This window comes from Rattus norvegicus, chromosome 16 (assembly GCF_036323735.1).
Source record: "Rattus norvegicus strain BN/NHsdMcwi chromosome 16, GRCr8, whole genome shotgun sequence".
NCBI classification, from domain to species: domain Eukaryota; kingdom Metazoa; phylum Chordata; class Mammalia; order Rodentia; family Muridae; genus Rattus; species Rattus norvegicus.
In genome coordinates, this window is record NC_086034.1 from 5,796,816 (window position 1) to 5,808,252 (window position 11,437).

General features: G+C 54.9%; 1 protein-coding gene across 4 annotated transcripts in view; it reads right to left on the bottom strand.

The window, feature by feature from the left end:
• Positions 1–9,307, bottom strand: part of Prkcd (protein kinase C, delta) — a 30,442-nt gene extending 21,135 nt beyond the window's left edge. For 2 of the 4 annotated variants that reach the window (XM_063275050.1, XM_063275049.1), the window contains exons 1-2: positions 8,796–9,038; positions 8,412–8,510 (exon numbers count right to left, since the gene is read on the bottom strand). The gene's annotated coding sequence lies outside the window, so the exon portion shown is untranslated. Of the gene's footprint in view, positions 1–8,411; positions 8,511–8,795 lie in introns of all 4 variants that reach the window. The other 2 variants (NM_133307.2, XM_063275048.1) reach the window with 2 other exon arrangements.
• Between the last annotated feature and the right edge of the window lie 2,130 nt (positions 9,308–11,437).

Consider the following 11,437-nt stretch of genomic DNA (forward strand, 5'->3'; position numbering starts at 1 on the left):
ACAAAGCCAACGGCGGGGGGGGGGGGGTCTCGGGGGCACAGGAAGGGGAGGGGGATCCAGCCCAGACTCTTAGACTTGTCCATCCTTACACTGTCTCGCCCTCCGAATGCTCAGGTTCCTAACCGTAAACTGTGTTGTGCCTGGGAGAAGGCACATGGCCACTCTGGTTTTTGTCTTCAACCTTCAAGATGGCAGTGGGTGGAGCAGCACCCACGAGGTGTGCCATCCCTCTCACAAGTAATACAGACAGGAACTGGTGAGCTCAGGCCTAAATGGGCTGGGCAGATGTAGCCAGAATGTGGCCAAGTCTCTTTAGTGTGCCCATCTGCAATATGGCAGTGACCTTCCCCATGCACCATGCTGAACACAGGGCCTGGAATGAGGCAGTTGACACAGAAGCTGTCAACCTTGCTACACGCATGTCTGCCCTTCTCTCTTCTGCCTGCCCCACCACCGTCTCCAGTTGTCCTTAGTCCTCTTGGTTATCCAGCCGTGGGATGCCCTGGGCTTCCTGCTACTCTAGGATCCCATCTAGGCTGGTGTAGTAGTGAATGGGCAAAGCCCAGCTCAGCGGCAGCTGCTCAGGGTCTCATAGTCTCCTTGTCCTGATAATCTAGACCCCCAAGCTTTCTCTGGCTCTGTCACTGGTAGATTCTAGAGATCCTCCTACCATGTACCCAACAGCCCTACAGGCTACACCACAGACATCTGATCCTGCCTTGGCCTAGTGACTGGCCTGTTTACTCAACATGGCTGTAGATACGATCCAAAGCTTCCGTGGCTGTTGTGAAAACAGCAGCCCAGAGACCACAGGCCTGCCCTCCTGGCCCCTAGGCAGGGACCTTTGAGAGGCAGCTGTTCTATCGTGTATCTGAAGTCTTTCAAGCTTTTCCAAAGGGGGTCCTTTCCATCCCAATCCGGCTTTAGATTCTCAGGCCTCACTTTGGACCTAGAACCCTGTACTGTGGGCTTATGTGTCCACCTAGCTCTCCAACCTCTCCACATGAATGAGTCAAAAAAAAAAAAAAAAAAAAAAAACCGCTCAGGTCAGCCCATGGCAGCCTACTAACACCCCACTCTATGTGTCCTCCTCTGCCAAGAGTGCCCATGCTCACAGTCATCAGGCCAGCAATCTGGGGCCTGTTTTCTGCTGGCTTGCATTCCCCTGTGCAGCCCACTCCCAAGTCTGCCTTTGTAGCAAGCCTCGGGTCTCTCCTGCCCCTGCCTCCTACTCGAACCTGGCCCCTACCCCAAGCCCAGACTGCTTACCCTCCTGTACTCTGCCTCCCACAGTCCCTATGCCTCACTCTAAGCAGGGCTTTCAGGACATTTAAGACAGTAAGGCAAACCCTGTCATCCCCGACTCAGCTCCTAGTGCTTCCCACCAAATCCATCAACCTGTAGCTTTGACCTCCCTGATCTAGGCAGTTGTCCTGTCCTCAGTCCCGTGCCCTGGTTACAGGGACCCCTTTCACTTCCCTGACAACCAAACACCTTCTGTGAGGAGCCTCTGTGGGCAGTGTTCTGTACCCTGCCCCTGACAGTAGCTCCTTCCCACCATTCAGATCTCACAGGGCACCCCTGCTCTGCCCATTTCTCAGATGAGGTATTAGAGGCTGAGAACAGCCCAGTCTCTGGCTTGGGAACACGGCCAGGAACACCTACATCAGGGAATGCCTGATGTCGCAGGGGTCCTGTCCCTGCACCTTCAGCATGTCCTCCTCACATGCAGCACAGGCTTCACTGACCTCTGACCTCCAGCCTCCTGGGCCTGCATGCCACACCGCCATTTGTAAACAGTCACTCTCAGCCTCTTGGTCCCAGACAGCAGTGAGCAAAAATGAGCTGACCTCCTCGTATTCCTGGACACGGAGGCCCCTCCCACCGCTGCCGCAGACCAGTGATAGATGGATCGAGGATGCATGCATATGTCCCCTCGCCAACCTAATCAGTCCCAGCTAGCTAACCCTTCTGACTGAAATGCTGACTGCAGGCGTCCCAAGGATAGGCAGCCTGGTAAGAGGGCTCACCACCCACCTCCTCCTTTTAAACCCAAAGTCCTGCAGGGGTTAGAAAGCAGAGAGGAGCTGAAGGAGCCTGAAGCAGCTGTGGGCTCCTTTCCCCCCTCCCTTCAACCATGGCTGTGAGATCTATCTTCCTCACTGGGAAAGGGAGCAAGGGGGATACAAGTAGGAGCAGGCTGTGCAGCTGATTGCCTAGCTCCTCCACCCTGGGCTTCTTCTGAAGAGGACATAGGGCCCACGGAATGAGTACAGCCCTCCCCAGTGCCTACTAATGTGGGTGGGAGCACAGCTGACAGGATGGGGGTGTCAGAGACCCAACTTCTCAGCTGGGTTCCACATCCATGTGGCTGTGACACCAGGCTGGTCCTAGCTCATCAAACAATTGCGGTGCATTAGCGGTAACACTGCTAGGTCTGGTTACTCTGCATGCCTTTAGCTCCTGCTAGGTGGTGGTGGTGGTGGTGATGGTGGTGGTGGTGGTGGTGGTGGTGGTGGTGGTGGTGGTGGTGGTGGTGGTGGTGGTGGAGGTGGTGGTGGTGGTGGTGGTGGTGGTGGTGGTGGTGGTGGTGGTGGTGGTGGCGGCGGCGGCGGCGGTTGCTGTTTTCAGGTAGGTGTTTCTCTGTGCAGCCCTGATTGTCCTGGCACCCACTGTGTAGACTCACAGAGGTCTGTCCTGCCACTGCTTCCAGAGCGTTGGGATTAGAGCCGTGTTCAACCAGTTCCTGTTACTTTACATGTATTACCTCGTTTCCCAAATCACTCATACAGGTAGTATTTGTATAAACACGATTTTGTCAGAGAGGGAAACCAAGGTCCCTGCACAGATTTATCTATATAGGCTGCGTGCTGTTGAATGGAACACAGGAGAGTCCCTGCCACCCTCAGGGGCTGTCCTACTGGTGCTGAAGCCCCTGTGCTTCCACTCAGAGTCTTGGGACAAGAGAGGAGCTGGGCTCGGGGCTGCAGGAGCCTTATTGTTCTTAGGCCCCCGTCTTCCACCAGAATTCCAGGCAAGCCTCGACAGTCTTGGTTTGGAAAACCTGGTCAATTGGCCTAACCCACAGCAGATCCTGTTCCCCCACAGGCAGAGTTGAGGTGAGGCAAGCCATGGGCGGAACTGGTCAGTCCCACTCTGAAACCACTTCCTGGGCAGCCCAGAGGAAGTGAGTGTCTGGAAACATCTTGGAGCAACTAGGTCTCTCCTCTGGGCTCAAGACATGGATAGTGGACCCTAGGAGAAAAATGGCCCACTGGCTTCAGAGTTCAGCAATTCCATTCTCTCTAGGCATAACGTCAGGACAGGGTGGCTGTAGGTCCCTCACTGGCCTATGGTCACTTTGGCCCTATGACCAAACGGCCCACACACTTCCTCTTCTGTGGCCACAGCTTGAAGCAGCTGACAGGACCCCTCCTCCACACATGTGCCCCTATCTCCAACAACAAACCCTGGTGAGCCCTGGGGCCTGGGTCACGTGGGCGGATTCCCCTCCCAGTGTGGCCTAACTTCCTCCAGCCCTGGTGATCTTTTCTCTTTCTCTCTGCTGTGTTTCTGGTTTTTTTTCCCCCTCGAGGCAAGGCTTTTCTGTGTAGCCCTGGCTATCCTGAAACTTGCTATGTAGACCAGGCTGGCCTCAAACTCAGAGCTCCACATGCCTCTTTCTCCCAAACACTGGGATTAAAGACATGGGTCACCACCACCCAGCTAGCCCTGGTGATCTTACCTACACTTGGAACTTCATTGTCAGGTGACAGACTCTGGTTGCCAGAGTGGGTAATGATCCCATCTGACCTAGCACGGGCACAACGTGACGTGTGTGGACATTCGCAGAAAGAAGCCTCTGCATGAGGGTTTGAGTGTGTTCCTTGAGGAGATGCATGTGGACAACTGTGTGCTCATGTGTAGGCGGTGCGTGCCTGAGGTGAGAATGTCTGGTGCGGCTTGGCTTTGTCTCCCTGTGTGGGCACGTGCATGTCTCTGCCAGGCAGCCAGGTGATGTTTGAGTTTTGCAGTAGGCAGGCTCCAAAGCTAATGAAACTGAGGCTAAGTGATGGGTAGAGCTGGCTTCTCCGACCTCAGGTAACTGAGAAGCCCAAGCAGATCAAGTCCTCCCCTCCAGGATTGGGTAGGTGAACAGACAGAAGACCCAGTGAAGATCCTGACCTTGCCCCACCCGAACTGGAGTGAGAACCTCCTCCCTCACTACACTGAGGAAACTTCAAACGCCCCCACACTAACTGTAGCTAAGGAATGGGGCCGAACAGGGAGTTTCCTGGAGAGAGACCATCCTTGCCAGCTTGTTCCAACACTCCCCTGATTCCAGCACACACACACATACCCCTATACACACATACATGCATGTGTGTGTGTCACACATACAGACCTCTGCTCACTGGGGCTCCTCTAGTCACACACACAACTACTTCCTTCCTCCCTCCCTCCTTTCTGTCTCTTCTGTCTTTCTTTTTCCGATTATTTTGGGTGCTGGGGTTTCTACCAGGGCTTCACACACCCACAAAGCTACAGCACCTGACTCACGGGACTTTATTGCAATAGGGGCTCAGAAAAGCAAGGCTGGCCCCACCCCACAGGGGGCACTGAATCAGGAGACTGAGGAGATGGAGACCACCCAGTCCTTCTGGGAGACTCCACTCTATTCCCAAGCCAGCATTCCGCCCACCATGGGGCACAGGTGAGCCTGTTGCCTTGTGAGAGGAGGGCAGTTTGAGGAACCAAGGAAAAGCTTACACCTCCTCCCTAACCCCTGGTTTGCATATTATCTCCCTCCAACTGACCAAACTGACCCAAACCAGTATCATCCCTGCTTCACCCACAGAGGACTGTCTGGTTCCAGTCTTCTGAGCTCCAGGGGAGAAGCCACAAGCAGGTATCAGGCAGGAAGTCCTTTATGGATAAAAAGCAAAGGGCTCCTCCCCTGAACACTGTTTTACGGCCAGAATGTACTGGGATCCAGCCAGTCCCACTGGAAGCCAACGAGTCTCGAAGAGGAAAGGCGCCTTGGCTCATTGCCCATCTGCCTGAGATGACCTATCCTACCTGGGCCTCCCAGCTCCTGCTCATCTTGGCTCCCGCTGTGCTGCGGCTACTCACTAACCACCACAAGTCAGTGGGCCTAACGCCCTTGCCTGGGCCAATTCCCAGCAGACCTGTAGGAACAGGAGAAAACAGCTGAGCTGGGAAGCACAGCCAGCCCAGGCCCCGAACCAGCCTCCACACTGCCAGCCCAGGCCAGCTCAGCTCTGATGGGCGAAAGGAAGTAGGGCTCCCTGGACTTGACTCTCTCTTCTAAGGATGGCCGTTAGGCCCAAATTCTCTTGGGAACCAGCTATGTATCCCCTTGATGTTAGGGTCAGAACGCTGTGTCCTTGCCCTTAGAATGACCTGTCTAGGATGGTAAGAAGACCATGGGTATGGTGGGGAGTGGGGGGTGGGGTGGCTGGTGGAGGGTGAAGAATACTTGGTCTGACCAAAATTGCAGAGAATGATCAAGCACCAACCTCAGACAATTCCTCTGTGTGTGTGTGTGTGTGTGTGTGTGTGTGTGTGTGTGTGTGTGTGTGTGTGTGTGATGTAACCCAGTAACCCAGGCTGGCTTCAAGTTGTAAACTGGGCGAGCCTTTTTTTGAGACTGGTCTCTCTGTGCATCCCTGACTGAGAGATCCCCTTCCTCTCCCTCCTGGGTGCTGGGATTAAAGGCCTGTGTGGCTAGGCCCAGTTCTAAGCCTATGTTTTATGTGGAGAAAATTGTTACTGCTCCACTGCTAAGGTGACTCTGAGGCTTCAAGATGTGTCCTGCCAGACACATCTTCTGAGCTAGAGTCACAGGGATAGGAAGGGATGGACAGGATATAGTGGAACACACCTGTAAGCCTAGCTGCTCGGAAGCTGAGGCATAAAAAAAAAAAAAAAAATGAATGTTCAAGGCTAGCCTGGGCTACATGGAAAGTTCAAGGCCAGCCTGAGCAACCTAATGAGACTTTGTCTCAAAAATTTAAAAAAGAGAGAGAGAGAGAGAGTTTAAGATGTAGTTTAGCGGTGCTTCCAAGTAAGGCCTTGGGTTCGATCTTTAGTGCCACAAAAAAACAAGAGAGAGGAAAGAGTAACAGATGCATGGTGACTCATCTTCATCCTTGTTTTATAGATTCTCACATTACTGTTGCACCATTATACAGCTGAGAACACAGAGGCCTAGAGATATCCTGAACAGAAGGAATGGCAAAAGCAGCATAGTGCACTGGCCTAGGTATCCTGGCATTTCCACAGGCTGGGTCTCCTCAAAAGGCCCCAATCGCCCAGCTAGAGACCCCTTGCTACTTCCTGGACACAGCAGCAGCCTCGGGCTTTATCTTTCCATCGTCCTTCAAATTATTTCTAGCTTAAATTTAAACTCCAATTAGCTGTGCCAGGTAAACGGTGTCAGAGCCCAGCAGGAGTCACAGTTCTGAGTCACCCCCACACCTCCCATCACAGCTACAGAGACTGGGGGGCCGGCTGGGTGGGGCTGAGCAGGGCTGGGTCCTGACACTCTACGAAGAAGCCCTCCTTCTTGCAAGCAGCCTAGTCAGGGAGACAGGAGAGGCAACCTATTGGGAACTCCCTAGGTTTTCACTCATCCCAGATTCCAGGATGGGACACACAGCCAGGAACGAGCCCCGCATGCACAGCCCTCTCAGTGTGGCCAACACTGCTGAGGAGCCACTGTCCTCGGAGTCTTCACTTTCTCAGCCACACAGGCTGGGCATGGGACTCTGGCTCCTAAAGGGCATGGTAAGTGACTCCACTGCTTTTTTTGGTCTAGAACCTGAGTTCTCAATCAGACCATTATAACCCCAGGTCTTGTCCCTAGCGTTCCCCATCTCCTCAGGAGTCAGGGCCGGGTTTGTGCATGCCAAGCACACACCCAGTGCCTCCTGCACACTCATAAAAACATGCAGAGCCAGGTATCACCTTCCCTCCTCACCTCTTATCACACCCCTCCTGTTGCTATTACCTACACTGAGCCTCTCTGTTACCCACAACCACCATCACTCCATCACTTCTCAATACACACCCGCAGTTTCATACAGTCAGACTGTGAGTCTCCTACCAGTCACCCTCTCCCACCAGAGTTCTACACTGCAGTGTCACCTTCCACACAGCCCTGTCATATACCTGAGCCTTTACAATAGCATACAAAGATACTGTCACACACACACACGCACACACACACACACACACACACACACACACACACACACACACACCAGCTGCCCTTTGCTGGCCTGTTCACCACACCCCAGTCTAATCCATACCAGGAATGAGGAAACCCAGTCCCCTCCCCTCTGTACCTGATCAGCTTGGTCACAGAAGATCAGCAGCGGAAGAAGATGAACCACTTACACACTCACAAGCCTAGGGGGTTGGCACACCAATAGTGTGGGCTCCCACAGTTAAAGGACTCATGGTCATTGTGATAGAGTGCACAGACTTTTGGGACACACAGGGATGCGGATACATAAGCAGGTCAAAGCACAAAAATGTAGAGGGGAAGCCAGTGACAAGACATGATGTATATGAAGTTGGATGTGGCACACATCGAGCCTCAGAACACACAGACAGCCATATAAGTACAAGCAAGTCACACATGAAAAAGGACACATTCACTGGGGAAGTCCCACTATGACAAACATTACACAAGGAGACAAGATACACACCATACCCACAGGTCCTACACCGATACTACGACAACAGAAGCCAAACTTCTCCAAGGGCTCAGGGTAGGGGCCAAAGGAAAAAGGAATCTCCCCCACTCATTCTAAATCCTACAGGTTTGAGTGGAGTACTTAATGAGGATCGCTCCTCTCCCCTCCCCTGTACTGAGGGAGTTGGGGAAGTGGGAGCAGTTGTGAGGGGCCTCCTTCTCCACTGCCAGCCAGCAGGGCACTCCCGTCACTGCTGTCCTTGTCACCTTACTGGGCCCCCAGAGCGGGTGGCGTCTCTCCTGCGGGTCAGAGACTGACAGCACCAGGCAGAGGCTACCCGGGGAAGGGGCTCAGAGGATCCGAGAGGACGGGGGAATGGTGGAGGCTGGAGCCACGCCCAGCACAGAGACAGATGCAAGGAAAGCCAAGAAAGACACCGAGACAGAAAGAAGAGATAGGACGAGGAGGCGGCGCCGCCAGAGTCCGCCCGCCTGGGACCCAAGCACTGGAGGCTAAGGAGACCGGCGGCCGGGCCTCCGCCCGGTGGTGAAAAGGAACCGAGACTGGACTGGCAGGGGCGGGCGAGCGTCGGCTGGGGGTGCGGCTCCCGGAGGACTGGGTTGAGGGGGCGGCGGGTCTGGTGGGGGTGGGGAGATGGAGTACACGGACGACGAGGAGCAAACGGACCTGGCCTGGGAGCAGAGGATCAGGCAAGAGGGGGTGGGGGCCGACGAACGTGCAGAGGCCCCAGGGAGATTCGAGAAGATCGGACGACCCTCGGCGGGGCTGAGGACACACAGCGGGGTAAAGATGCTGGGAGTAGTCGGGCCTGGGCTCCAGCCGTCGAAGAGAGGGTCAGACGGACCAGAGTACCGAGGCAACCGCGGGTCTCTGTGCTCGGCGGGACTTTGGCTGCTCGTGGCTCAGTTTCTCAGTTTCAGAACCCGGAGTCGGAGAAGGAAGGGGGGAAAGGAGGCTACGGGCGAGAGAAAGCGGGGGGGGGGGGGGGGGGAAGGCCTCTGCGCCCTCGAGTTAACTCGGACCCCGCGCCTGGGCCCAGCTCTCACTCACCTCTCGACGCAGGGCCAGACACCAGGGGTCCCGGCGGGCCCGGGTCCGTCTCGTGGCGCGGCTCTCCCGGATGCGCGTGGACGGGGAGGTCGACACGAGTCTGATCAGGACGGGCCCGGAGGCCAGTGGGGACCTCCCGGGTCCCGGCAAGAAGGGTAGATGTTCAGGGGCCGCTCGCGGGATCCCCGCGGCCGCCGCCTCCTGTTCTGGCGCCGCGGCACACGGAAGTGCGAGGGGGCGGGACTGCGCGACCTCACCCAGGTGCCGGCCCCGGTCCCGCCCCCACTCAGGATCCGCCCCACGGGCGCCCGCCCCTTCGAAGCTCCGCCCACGAAAGCTGGGGGTCCGGCACGTCTCAACCTCTTTCAGTTGCAGGTTCTTTGGTCCCCAGGTCTGTTACCCGTCTCTGGCTCTTGTGGTGCCTCGCCTGCCAGTGGCACGCAGGTCACCCCTCCTCAGGGGACTGTTTTATAGAGGAGGACTCCGAGGCCAAGTCGGGGGGCACAGCACACACAATGGAGCCCAGGAGGCAGCGGCGGGGCTTCCCCAACTACTTGCGCCCACGCCCGGGACTCCCCACTGGCCAGCTGGCCTGCCTCGCCTGGCCTCATTCCTCTTCCTGCTGGCTTGTGCAGAGCCATGGACGGGCTCAGTGCCCGCCGCCAGGCCTGCCGGTTCCAGCCCTGCCGGAGAGAAGGAGCTGGGAGGTCTCCAGGGCGAGAGGCTCTAGCCAGTCTGTCTCAGCACTGCCCCCATCTTCACACCCTTTTCCTGTGCCCACCATTAGAGCTCCGCTCGATCAGTCAGGCGCATAAAAGGAATTTGATTGTCAGCTGTAACTCATTCACTCATTAAGGGTCCCCTGGGCCCAAAGTCTGAGCACCAAATGGGAGCCAGGGCGTCCATTCTTCTGTCCCCAAAGCCCAGAACGCTAAGCTGTTGCATTATAGTTACCCAAAGAAATGACTTCCTGAACTAGGCAGATGATAGTTTGTCTAGCACGCAGATAGCTCTGTGTTTGACCCTCACCACAGAGTAAACCACGGATAGAGGCTCAGAATGATACTTCAGTGCTGGGGGCGGGAGGAAAGCAGGAGAAAGGGGAGCTCATCGAGTTCAGCCTCAGTTACATAGCAAGTGGATGGCAGCCTGGCCATGGGAGGCTCTAAACAAAAACAAAACAAAAAATAAAATAAAAAAGATAACTCTTCCTGCTGGGAGGATAAGAGGGTTCTGGTATCCCGAGATCCCTAAGGTCCTTCTGGGAAACTATCTAGAAGGAATACAAGTCTAGACAGCTCTTTGCAGTCTGAGATCAAGAGAAGCGCCCCGCCCCATTCCACCTGTGGAGGTTTGAGACTTCCAGGGATGGGGGAACCTGGCGTAAATGAAGGTCTCCAAACCTTATTTTGAATGTACACTGGGGATTGAGCTAGGGAGAGGAAACCACAATGACTCGTCCTTCTGTAGAAAGAGGAAGGCCGCTGGTTCCCTGTCCCCTGAAAGAGGGCCCCCGTTTGAAAGTTAGTATTTAGGTCCCCAGTCCTGATAACTGTCCCCACCCCGTGACAGCGACTTTGACCAAATTAGATTCCTTCTGGAAAGACAATCTCCTTTCTCCTCGAAGCAGGCTTGTGAGCATTCTGTTTCCTGGGTCATTCCCTAGTGACAGTCCTCTACCTGCCTCAGCTGTGTCTTCTTACATGCTACTCCCTGATGCCCAGTGTAATTTGTGGCCTTCCCATCTGGTAAGGGACCCTATTCTTTAGCTAACCTGGGAAAGCTGAACTCTTGAGCTGAAGGAAAGAGTGTGCTGGGTGACCTTTGACCACCTGGAATGGGGTTTCACCCTCTCTGGCTGGTTCCTCCTCCAGATCCACGGCAGCCAACCCAGCCTCTCCCTCAACATCAACAATGGACCTACCCTGTACCAGGGACCACAACAAGAGAGCCAGCATTGGGGAGCTCTAGGTCCAGCCACTAAACTAGCTCTCTGCCTTGGGAAATGGAGATGAAGAAGAGTGGGTGATTGGGGATGGGACTCTGTCCTAGGCACTGGATGTGTCTCCTGAATATCAAGCCCCCCAAGAAGTGAGGACCACTATTAATGCTGACTTTGGTGACTAGCAAGGGGAACTGTGATAGAATGAGGTGGAGAACAGCTAAGACTGATCTGGCCATGTTTTGGCAAGGGTGCAAGAGAGATGCATGGTGGGCTTCAGGAGAGTGGCCTGAGGGATTCAGAGAGGACAGGCTTGAGTGGAGGTTAGGCCCAGGTTGGTTAGGACCATTCATTATGGAGCTCAGGTAGGCCTGGGAAGGGTCCAGATGAGCTGTCCTTCACCAACCTCATAAGGAAACTGACTGTATCGCACGCTGACTCTATGACCCTTGCTGTATCATCATCGTGACCACACCCCTCCCAGACTAAGTTCTCACCTATGAAAGAGGCTGCATAAGGAGAGAGAGAGAGAGAGAGAGAGAGAGAGAGAGAGAGAGAGAGAACAAACACAGTTTCAGCCAGGGTGGACATCTGCTAAGGACTTGTTTGTTTGTATGTTTAGGGTTACAGGAATGATCAATCATTGTGCTAAGTCACAGGCTCTCGGCCTTGAAAGGATCCTGGATTGCCTCTCGTGACA